At 41.6% G+C, this 9,558-nt stretch overlaps 1 long non-coding RNA gene across 1 annotated transcript; it reads right to left on the bottom strand.

Moving 5' to 3' along the window:
• Positions 1–5,989: 5,989 nt before the first annotated feature.
• LOC139434354 (uncharacterized) lies at positions 5,990–7,771 on the bottom strand. The gene is made up of 3 exons (XR_011643710.1): positions 7,491–7,771; positions 6,899–6,978; positions 5,990–6,317 (listed from the first exon to the last, which is right to left on the bottom strand). It is a non-coding gene; the product is annotated as an uncharacterized lncRNA (long non-coding RNA).
• Between the last annotated feature and the right edge of the window lie 1,787 nt (positions 7,772–9,558).

The following is a 9,558-nucleotide window of genomic DNA, read 5'->3' as shown; positions in this document are numbered from 1 at the left end:
CGACCCTGCCTGTCCCCGACCTGCCTGCTCTGCCTGTTTCCTGATCCTGCCTGTCCCTCGACTATCCTGCCTGGCCTGTTATCCGACCCTGCCTGTATCCACGCTGACCGCCTCGCTTACTCCCTGACCCTCTGCCTGTCCCTGACTCACCTTCTGCCCGCTGTCCTCCGGTGCGTTATACTGCCCGGTTGGTATTCCTCCGATCCAGTGGAATCTCCAATAAAGTATATTACCAATTCTCCTTGGTTTCTCGAGTGCTGCATTTGGGTTCTCCTTAAGATTGTGACAGTAGCAGTTGGTTCAGTTGTTTGCAACACATGTATGGTCTTCCTTGGCCTTGAGATTGTGTAGATCTCTTCCTTGGGCGGGTGAGTGCGTTCACCATGGGTCACTCATAGCTATCCGATGTGATTAAGAGGAACATGTTGCAACAGTGTGGCTCATTGATGTGTCCAGCTTTATTACACTGAGTTGTCAATGGCACAGATACAAATATGGAAACTAAAAAACAGGAAATACAGAGGAAACCCTCCCAGACTGCACCGCACCTATCAAAAACTCATGTTGGCATGAATATTATTTAAATGTGTATATTCTATTTATATTTGCATGTGTGAGCACATCTAAATGTATTTTCCTCACTTTTGATTTTCTCTCTCCTCCTCTTCCCTTTTTGTTGCACTTGCACGTTCTCTGGTCACACTTACACAACAGGCTCACCAATCACTTTCATACTGAAAACACAAATGCATGGCCACGATAAACAATGCATGTAGTTCTCTAATTCATTTTAGCAACACAAAAATATGTAATGAATTGAAAACCTAACCCACGTATGTTCGGTCTTCTTGTATTTTCTGTATATATTGTAATACATATTTGAATCAGGAGAGACCTTTTTGATTATTTAATATTCATTAACGTGTGCAAAAGGTGATTATAAATATGTCTTTGACATGAGATCCCATCATGATATCATATGACCCCCATATTTGGCCCTGTGGGTTTAAGAAGTGACCATTCCTCCAGACCACAGCAAGGAGGTTTCCCTTAAAGAATCCCCTGACACCGAGATGTGTCATATGAGCAGTGGCAGGTCCGTCATAATGGGGAGTCCAACATATTCCCAGGCTGTGTTTACAGAGCAGTCTTCCGACAAATCTTTTTCTTTTTGATCTCAGGCTGACATTCATCTGCTCCTCTGAAGTGGGTTTCATTGGAAATGGCCATTTCCAGAAATATCAGACGATTTCTTTAAATCTCTTGAGGATGACAAAGGAGGATTAAAAAACTAAGCATTATGGTGAATAAACCAATATGTGTACCGCCAACCCATGTCAGTCTATTGATCCACTGTTGGCCCCTAAGGCCACCAACAAGAGAGACATGCGTGTTGGAGTCTTCTGGCTCCGTGAGGGTGGGGAGGTTGTGTTGTTTTCTCACACGGTGTCAGTGTCCCTTCTCTGTTTTCATGTCTCAGGTTTCATCCACAGTCCTTCTCAATGTTTCAATCTGAGCTCTCCATTTGACAAAGACACTAATCCCTCAGATTAACAGTCCCTTTGGTCTGGAGGAGGGGTGGCTCTGACCATATGGAGAGTCGCTGTCCTGCAGACACATGATGCTGCACTGACATAGGAATACCTATCAAAACAGTGACAGCATGTTCATTTGTGAGAAGTCTATGGGTCAGTCTGAAATAACATTGTATTTATAACCCTAGCCCACTAATACAAAACACAAAGCACCTGTAATATATATGATCATTTATAACTTCATTTTCAATATGTTTGCCCTATTGGAAAGACAGGGACAATTATAGAACCCTGTGACTTTCTTTTTATTATCTAAATCCATCTTTAAATGACTGACTGTTTTAAATCACAAGAAAAAAGGGCCAATGTATTGGTTTTAAACTTTTGACGGTCAACACTGGACTGGGTGTGACCCTGGACAACATCTGTCGCTCACTGCTGACATCGCTCCTGCAGAAACACCCTGCACAACTAGGGGAGGAAACGTCCCCTAGTGACCCAGAATGCAACACGTGTTCTGGTCCAGGCTCTGGTCATTCATTCTTTAACTACTCCAACTCCCTCCAGGCTGGTCTACCAGCAAGCTGCTCTGACCTCTGAAGGTCATTCAGAATGCAGGAGCCCTTCTGGTCTTCAACCTCCCTAAATTCTCCCACAATGCACCGCTCCTCCGCTCCCTTCACTGGCTGCCGTCTGAATCCTCTTCAAGACACTGTTACTGGCCCACAGTGCTGTGAATACGTCCCTTTAATGGAATGTATTGTAATGTAACGAATAATGAAGGACATAGGAGAAGCACACTTTGAAGACAGTTAGTATATGTGTGTGTCATTTGTGATTCTTTACACAAAGACATGTGACATGCAGTGGCGTTTTTATATGTACAAAAGTGGTGGGGCACAAAAAACGTAGATGTCTATAAGCTTCTGCAGTGAGGTTCATGGCTGGTGAGGCTCTGGCTCTGACTCTTCAGGTTTACAAATATTATATTTTGACCTAAATCAAAATATAATATTATTTTCAAAAGCTTTTTTTGTCTGATGCTTTGATTAATTTTAAACAGACAGTTCAACAGAAGTATACCCAAAAAATGTAATTTTATCATTTAAATATTGAATTGTTCTCTCTTAGTAAGATCCCATTTTCTATAAAATTGCAGTCTTACCTTGACTTGAAGATGAAGTCCATTTGCCTATCCTTCTGGACAAAAATCTCTATTACTTTTTTGTAAAAGTCCTCCTTATCTTCTTGTAGTTTCAAAAGTCTATCATAAATCTAAATGATGGATTTATGATTCGAAAATGATAAAAGTAGGGTAGACATGTGGATATTATCCGGCTGAACAAAACGTACATTTATCTAACAGCTACGTTTCCCACAGATCTTATTTCCAGCTATTTTCTAAAATCCTATGGAGAAATCTCATTGCTTTTTTGTGGAGGGAAGCCATGCGCAGCTTACTTCCTGGTTTTAGGACGCCTCACTGCAGCTCTCTCTCCTACTCTTCACACACCACACTTTTCGCGGCACACGTACTTACAGCCAATCAGCTCTGAATGATGTGAGATGACGTATGGTGGGGATGGCAGCTCAGTGCCCCTATGGTCATTATTTTTTGCCACACACATTAAGGCCCATTCCCAAACCGCCCCCTACACCCTACCCCTCCATTTGCGCGTTCACTCGGAGGGTCCCCCATATTAAAGTGCTGTTCCAAACCAACGAGTGTGGAGGGGGAGTGGGCTATCAAGCCCTCAAACAGCGAACACAATGAAAGATGTTTGGAGTTTTATTTTAGTTATTCATTTAAACTTTTTGTCTAAGAGATGCTGATTTGAAACCGTTGTTACATACAGTTACGGCATTTCCTGTTTCTGCCGGAGAGGGGAGGCCGTCCCAAAGCTTGCTGCTGTGTTTACTCCCTCCATCTGACAGGAGGGAGCCTCGTTGAGCTGCGAGTGTGGCTACAAACGGAGTTCACTCCATCACGGAGGGGTAGGGTCGAGGGAGTGGTTTGGGATTGGGCCTAAATAGGAAAATACTCTGAGCATGCGCAGTGTAGTTTTTACAGTCACCGTTCACTTAGACAGTGAGAGGGAGGGGCATGATCGGGTTTTGTCCCACATGGCTCTAAACAGCTCAATGGGCACACACTGTAGACACTAATTAGAAGAACACAGACTAAAACAGCAATGTACAGACGAATCAGATGATTAAACATGATCTTAAAATATATTTTTTTATATTAGGTGACCAGTCGCCACTGTTGACATGAGTGCACACAGATCAAGAAAAGGAGGAGTAAGGGAAGAGTGGTGAAAAGTCCCCTGGCATTTTATAGCAGCATAAGCTCTATCTAAGAGGGAAGTCCAATGAACATGGAGCGGTTCCACAGAAGAGGAGCTTGATTGTTGAACAGAGCGTTCTGGAGACTCTAGGAACCCCTATTGTAATAAACATTTCAACTGCTCAACTGGATATCAAAAATGTTTTATGCAGAACTTATTTCCACCATTATTAGCAGTAAATAAAGTAGTAGAAGTAATAGAAAATATAAATACAAGTAGAATTGTTTTCTGAAAGTATAATTCATTTTGGTTTCACAATGGTGGCACATAATGATCCACATGAGTTTTAAGCATAAAAGATATGGGGCAGTGTGATAATGGTGCATTTCCACTGCACAGAAAACCAACATCAGCCGTTAGCTGTTAGCCCTCAGAGCTCACAGCTCCTCATATCTGTTCAGAAACTAGACAAAAGTTAAACAAGTACAAACCACAGACTGCCTGTGTCATGGTGAATACAGTCGCTGGTTTATTTATGTCTGTAGGCCGTTGTTGTGAGAGTAGACGGTCGGAGCATATATAACGTTAGCTTAGCCGATCTCCATTTAGAAAACACGCATTTTAAAAGCTTTTTCGCCTGCCGTCTGTCTGCAGACTTGTCAAAGCATTAATTCATGGTCCACACCATAGACTGTATATATAAATGGACGTAGGGTCCGTGACGTCACCCATAGGATTCTGCAGAGTTGCCGAGAAGCCCTTAGTAGGCGGAGTCGGCCTTCTCCAGCCTGCTCCAAATAAGAGCAAAGAGGCAGAGCCGAGGCGGGACCTGCTGCCACCGAGCTGGAAGTTCCACAGCTAGCTGAAGCTACCAAGCTAAGCTAACATGCTCCCCATCTGCACACTGCCGTGGCATTTTACGTTTCTAAGGTAAGCGAACATGAAACTATTCAGCAAAACTATAAATAATAATCTAAGTTATTGAGTTTTTAGCATAATACTTGAGAATCTTAAAATCCCTTAATGTTTGTATGCAATTGTGCTAAATTCAACACTGGAATCAAGCAAATATTAATATGTTTGCATGACATTAGTTATTTATATTTTGATATCACTTAACTATACGTTTAATACATTTAAGTCAAGCTAAGGTACATGTGATGGTTGCTAGTTAGTGCTCTTACCTGTGAGGCCTCCTCCAAACAGCATAATAACCAGACTGTGTTAGGATTTGTCTGTGTTAGTATTTTTCGTGTCCTTTTCTATCTTTGGGTTTCCTATTTTTTATTTTGTAAAGTGTTCACCCCCGTTTCCTGCCTGTTTGCTTTCTGTCGGTTTCCCTCTCTGATTACCCAATTGTGTTCACCTGGTACCTATGTGTTTTCTCCTCCCTCCTCACCTGTCTCGTGTTTATGTGATTAGTCCTGGGTGTATTTAAGTTCTGTGTTTTCTGTCTCTCTTTGTCGGGTTGTCTTGTGTCATGACTAGTTCGTCGGTGAGTGTTCTGTTTTGTCTTTGATTATATCTTAGCCTTGAAATAAAGGAATTATTTTGACTTTAATCTGCATTTGGGTCCTACCTGCTTCCTTCGCTCCACCGTAACAGACTGTATCATTACATCTAAGTACCAGTTCTAGATCCTTGACTTTGGACAAACAATTCAAAAGACAACATGTATTTAAAGACCAATCTTTATTTGAATGTGCCTCTTAACCTGAGATATTAGTTATACAGTAATAGTATTGACAGTCTAAAAAAACTGAACAACTCAACAGTCAACGTTATGTTTCTTATTGTCTAAAGCATTTATTATTTTCATTTTCCCCCTCTCATATTCAGTGTGGACGGATTGAGACAGCGTGGTGTCCAGAGAGCTGCAGCGACTTCAGGGAGAAACCTCCGTGTGATGGACGTCCTGTCTGTTGGTTTGGAGAGGACTGAGGGTCTTTCCTCAGCGAGGAGGACCAGGCCTGATGGAGGAGCCCATGCTGGGCAAAGCTGATACCAACTGCACAGGCCTAGTCTGTCACTTTATTTGACTAAATGTGTTTAATTATACATTTAATAGGTTTACACCTTCTGTCCATATGTGCTTTTTATTTAAAACATGTTTGATTAAGTTTTGGTTCACATTTCAGTAAATTGTATTTGTATTTGCACTCCTTTTGCCCATTATTCTTACTGAAAATGTTAGATTACACATTCACATCTGACTGAAGATTGGCCCCATTTATTTGTGACGTTGCAAACTCTGCGGCACAAGTGATGTGAAGCTCATAAAGCGAGGCCAATAGAAATAATCAGCTGATGGAGTGTAGATGTGGAAATGGGTGCATTCGATCAGCTGACTGTTTTTACAATAAAAGTAGTTTCTTAGTGAATGTCCTGTACTGGTCTTAAAATCTCATAACATCAGCTTTTAATGTTCCTCTTGGATGTTCTTCTTGACCCTCAGAGAAGGAGAAGATGTTGTGTCTTTCAGGCATGTCCTTTCCTAACAAAAATGACAGGAAACATAAAACATATTATTGCAGAACAAGTGTGTTATTTATGAAAGTGGTGTGTTTGTGTGTTTAGGGGCTGTAGATATCATTATTTTGTAAATGTAATGTTTTTTTTTTATTTCAACAGTGAGCTACAAAGACGATCAGATTATGAATGAACAGTATGAAGTTCATCAACATTAAAATATGTTATTATCAAAATAATATTTAACTGTTCTCAAAACGTAGTGCAACTGTAGAAGCTTGCTCTGTTGTCTCACTGAAAGAATAACTTTTACCACGTTTTTTTACAGACAATATTGAGAGATAAATAGTAGCAGTTCTCACTGTGTTAAATATCTTTGCCTTCAATACATTAAATTAGAAAGCTGACAAAGTCATATTGCTAAATATCTAAAATGTAACTTTTTGTATGGAAAAAACCCTCAACTTAACTGATGTGTAGGTGATCTAGTATTTAGTATTGTTTAATGGAATCAATGTATATCAGTGTATTCAAGTCAATACTGCATTTATTTAAACCAATATCTTTCTTGATTCTTTGTACAGTATGAAAAAAGAGTCTTTGTACCTGTGCTGAAGTTCACTGCAGTGAGGAGTCCAGTTCTGTCTCTCACTCTCTGGTCCAGCCTGTCTGCATCACCTGTACACCTTAAACAAACAGATATATGTGTAAAGTACCATGTGGACAAAGAATATAACTGATTCTCTTCTGTTGAACATGTTGGATTGTGTATTGTCCGAGTCAGGGTCCTTTTTATTTGACTGTAACTTTGGAAGTTGTGTTACCAATGCTTACTGTTTATTTGATACCCATTTGGTAATGCAATTAATAAAAACAACAAGGTTTGGGTTCGTTCTTCAGATGACTGTGATGTTAACTGTTAAGCTCCGTGATCGCTTTTCAGGACTGAACCCACAATACAAACACGGACAGAAAAACAGGAGTTTGTAGCAAAAGGTTTATTTTTGTATCGTGACAGGGGATATTAACTGAGTAATATAGTCCAGGAAAGGGGATACAAAAACTAGGGAATGGAGATCCTCAGCCGAGGCTCCGGAGTGAGCTGGGGATATCGCCAGGCAGATGAGAGGTGGCTTGAGCCTGAGTCTGTACGCTCCCGAGAGCGAGTAGGTTGGAGTAAGAGTTTGTGTTGTCCTACCAGACAGGAGTGTGGCGAGCAGGGGTTTCAGAGCGAGGGGAGCGAGCAGGCTGGAGCGGGTAGCGTGGAGAGTGGATGAATCCGACGAGGAAGTGGCTGGACGTGGCTAGCGGAGGAGGTGATGATGGGTTTCTGGATAGAGAGACAAACAGGTAAGACAAAAACTTATTCCAGAGTTGTGTCAGGCTAAGCTAGAAAGCAATACGTTTACCAGTGTAATCTTGACGACGAACTGGTGAAGACTGGATGAGGAGACCGGGTTAATAAGCAGGTGTGGATGAGTAGATGATCAGGATGAATGAGAAGCAGCTGCGGAGATGAATTGGCAGGAACCAGAAGTAGGTCAACCACGCCCAGCCCGGGAGACAAACACAGACAGACAGACAACAAACAAAAAGGGAAGCAGAAGGAATGGAGTACTGCAAATCCTTACATTAACGTGTAAGCTCGATAATGAACTCCAGCTCAATCAACCATATTGTAATATCTAAGTAATCATCTTGAAATATGACATTAATAATTGTAATATACACACATCTTATTGTGAGGTTGATTTCACATACACTACTTCGACATTAGCTTGTCTACATACTTGAGCATAGCCAATTTAAATTAAACTTAGCGATGCATATAGTTCCTACCTACATAATAAAACATCTGTAAAGCCGGTGGGTCCTTGGGCAAGACCCTTCACCTGAACTTGCTCCTGTGGGTATTGTCCACAGTTTCTGACCATTGCATGTATGATGTGCAATGTGTGTATATGTAAAGCGCTTTGAGTCATTGTTAATGCGCTATAATAAATGTAAGGAATTATTAATTATTATTATCTCTCTACGTTACAAGGATGACCTTATTTTATCAACCTCAAACAGAAGCCGTTTGTTCTACAGTATTATCCCACTTAACGTCTATTTCGTTTGAACCTTTATACAGTCTATTATTTTAACTTGGAGGCTACGATTAGCATCGTTAGCACCGATGTAGCTACCACTCGCTTACACACTAAACCAAGCCTTAACATTCATTACGTAGCTGATTAAAATCATTAACACATACATAAGTACTCGATTTTCACTTACCGCAAAACCGCATGCATGCACCGTCTGTTTTAACCGCAGAGCGAGTCCCAATAGTCCGATATATAAGCATGAAGAACAAACAACCACGGCCGGCTTCAAGTTGTGTTCCCTGGATGAGCTGAGCAGGCAGAGTCCCTGTAGCTTCACGGAGAAGCAAGCAGAGAGACAAGAAGCTAGCAGCAGCAGTCACTTGACAGAGCCGTCACTCAATGTGGCCACGCCCTAATTTATGCAAAAACGTTAAGACCTAATATAAATAAAAGGGTCGCGTTAGAAAATAATTCACTCACAGATCCATAATCATGAAGGTGGAACCTAACTATATTCATAATAATATGTATTGCATCCATGGGTAGAAACATGTTTTTTTCTGCTGTAAAGTTGGGCATTTTAACATGGGGGTCTATGGAAATTGCTCTTTTCTGCAGCCATCGCCTATCGGCCAATATATGAACTGCAGTGTGTGGCACTTCCGTATTGGCGTCCCGGCTCTTCCCCAGAGTTTGCCGCTTGGTTTTTACTAACCGGTATCAGTATGTTGTTACTTCGGCATCATTCTGAAACGTGTATTACAATTAAATCACGGTCAAATATGTTCATCTTGTTGTAGTTGTAGCCCCATTGACAGCGATTCTCTAACTAGTTTAGCAAACTCAGCCCGGTTGTTGGCCCGGAAAGAACCTGGATTTTGGAGGGCCAGAAAAACTGAAACAGTACCCGTTAGCCGGTACTAATCCTAGTGGAAACTCAACAAAAAACGGGCCGGGTTTGGCACGGCACGCTTAAACCATGCTACGCGCTGCAGTGGAAATGCGCCATTTGCTGAGCTCCACACATGATGACTGCACAGATGTAAGTGAGTCCAGGCAGCAACAACAGCACTTCACTCTGAAAAGAAACTTCCGCTGCTCTGGAATGTACCTGCACGTCATCACACAGCCTGACACACCCCCCCCCCCCCCCACACACACACAACACACACACAC

This window comes from Pseudochaenichthys georgianus, chromosome 1 (genome assembly GCF_902827115.2).
Source record: "Pseudochaenichthys georgianus chromosome 1, fPseGeo1.2, whole genome shotgun sequence".
Taxonomy (NCBI): Eukaryota; Metazoa; Chordata; class Actinopteri; order Perciformes; family Channichthyidae; genus Pseudochaenichthys; species Pseudochaenichthys georgianus.
Note: the sequence above shows the minus strand (reverse complement) of the source record. Positions and strands in the feature narration are given on the sequence as shown.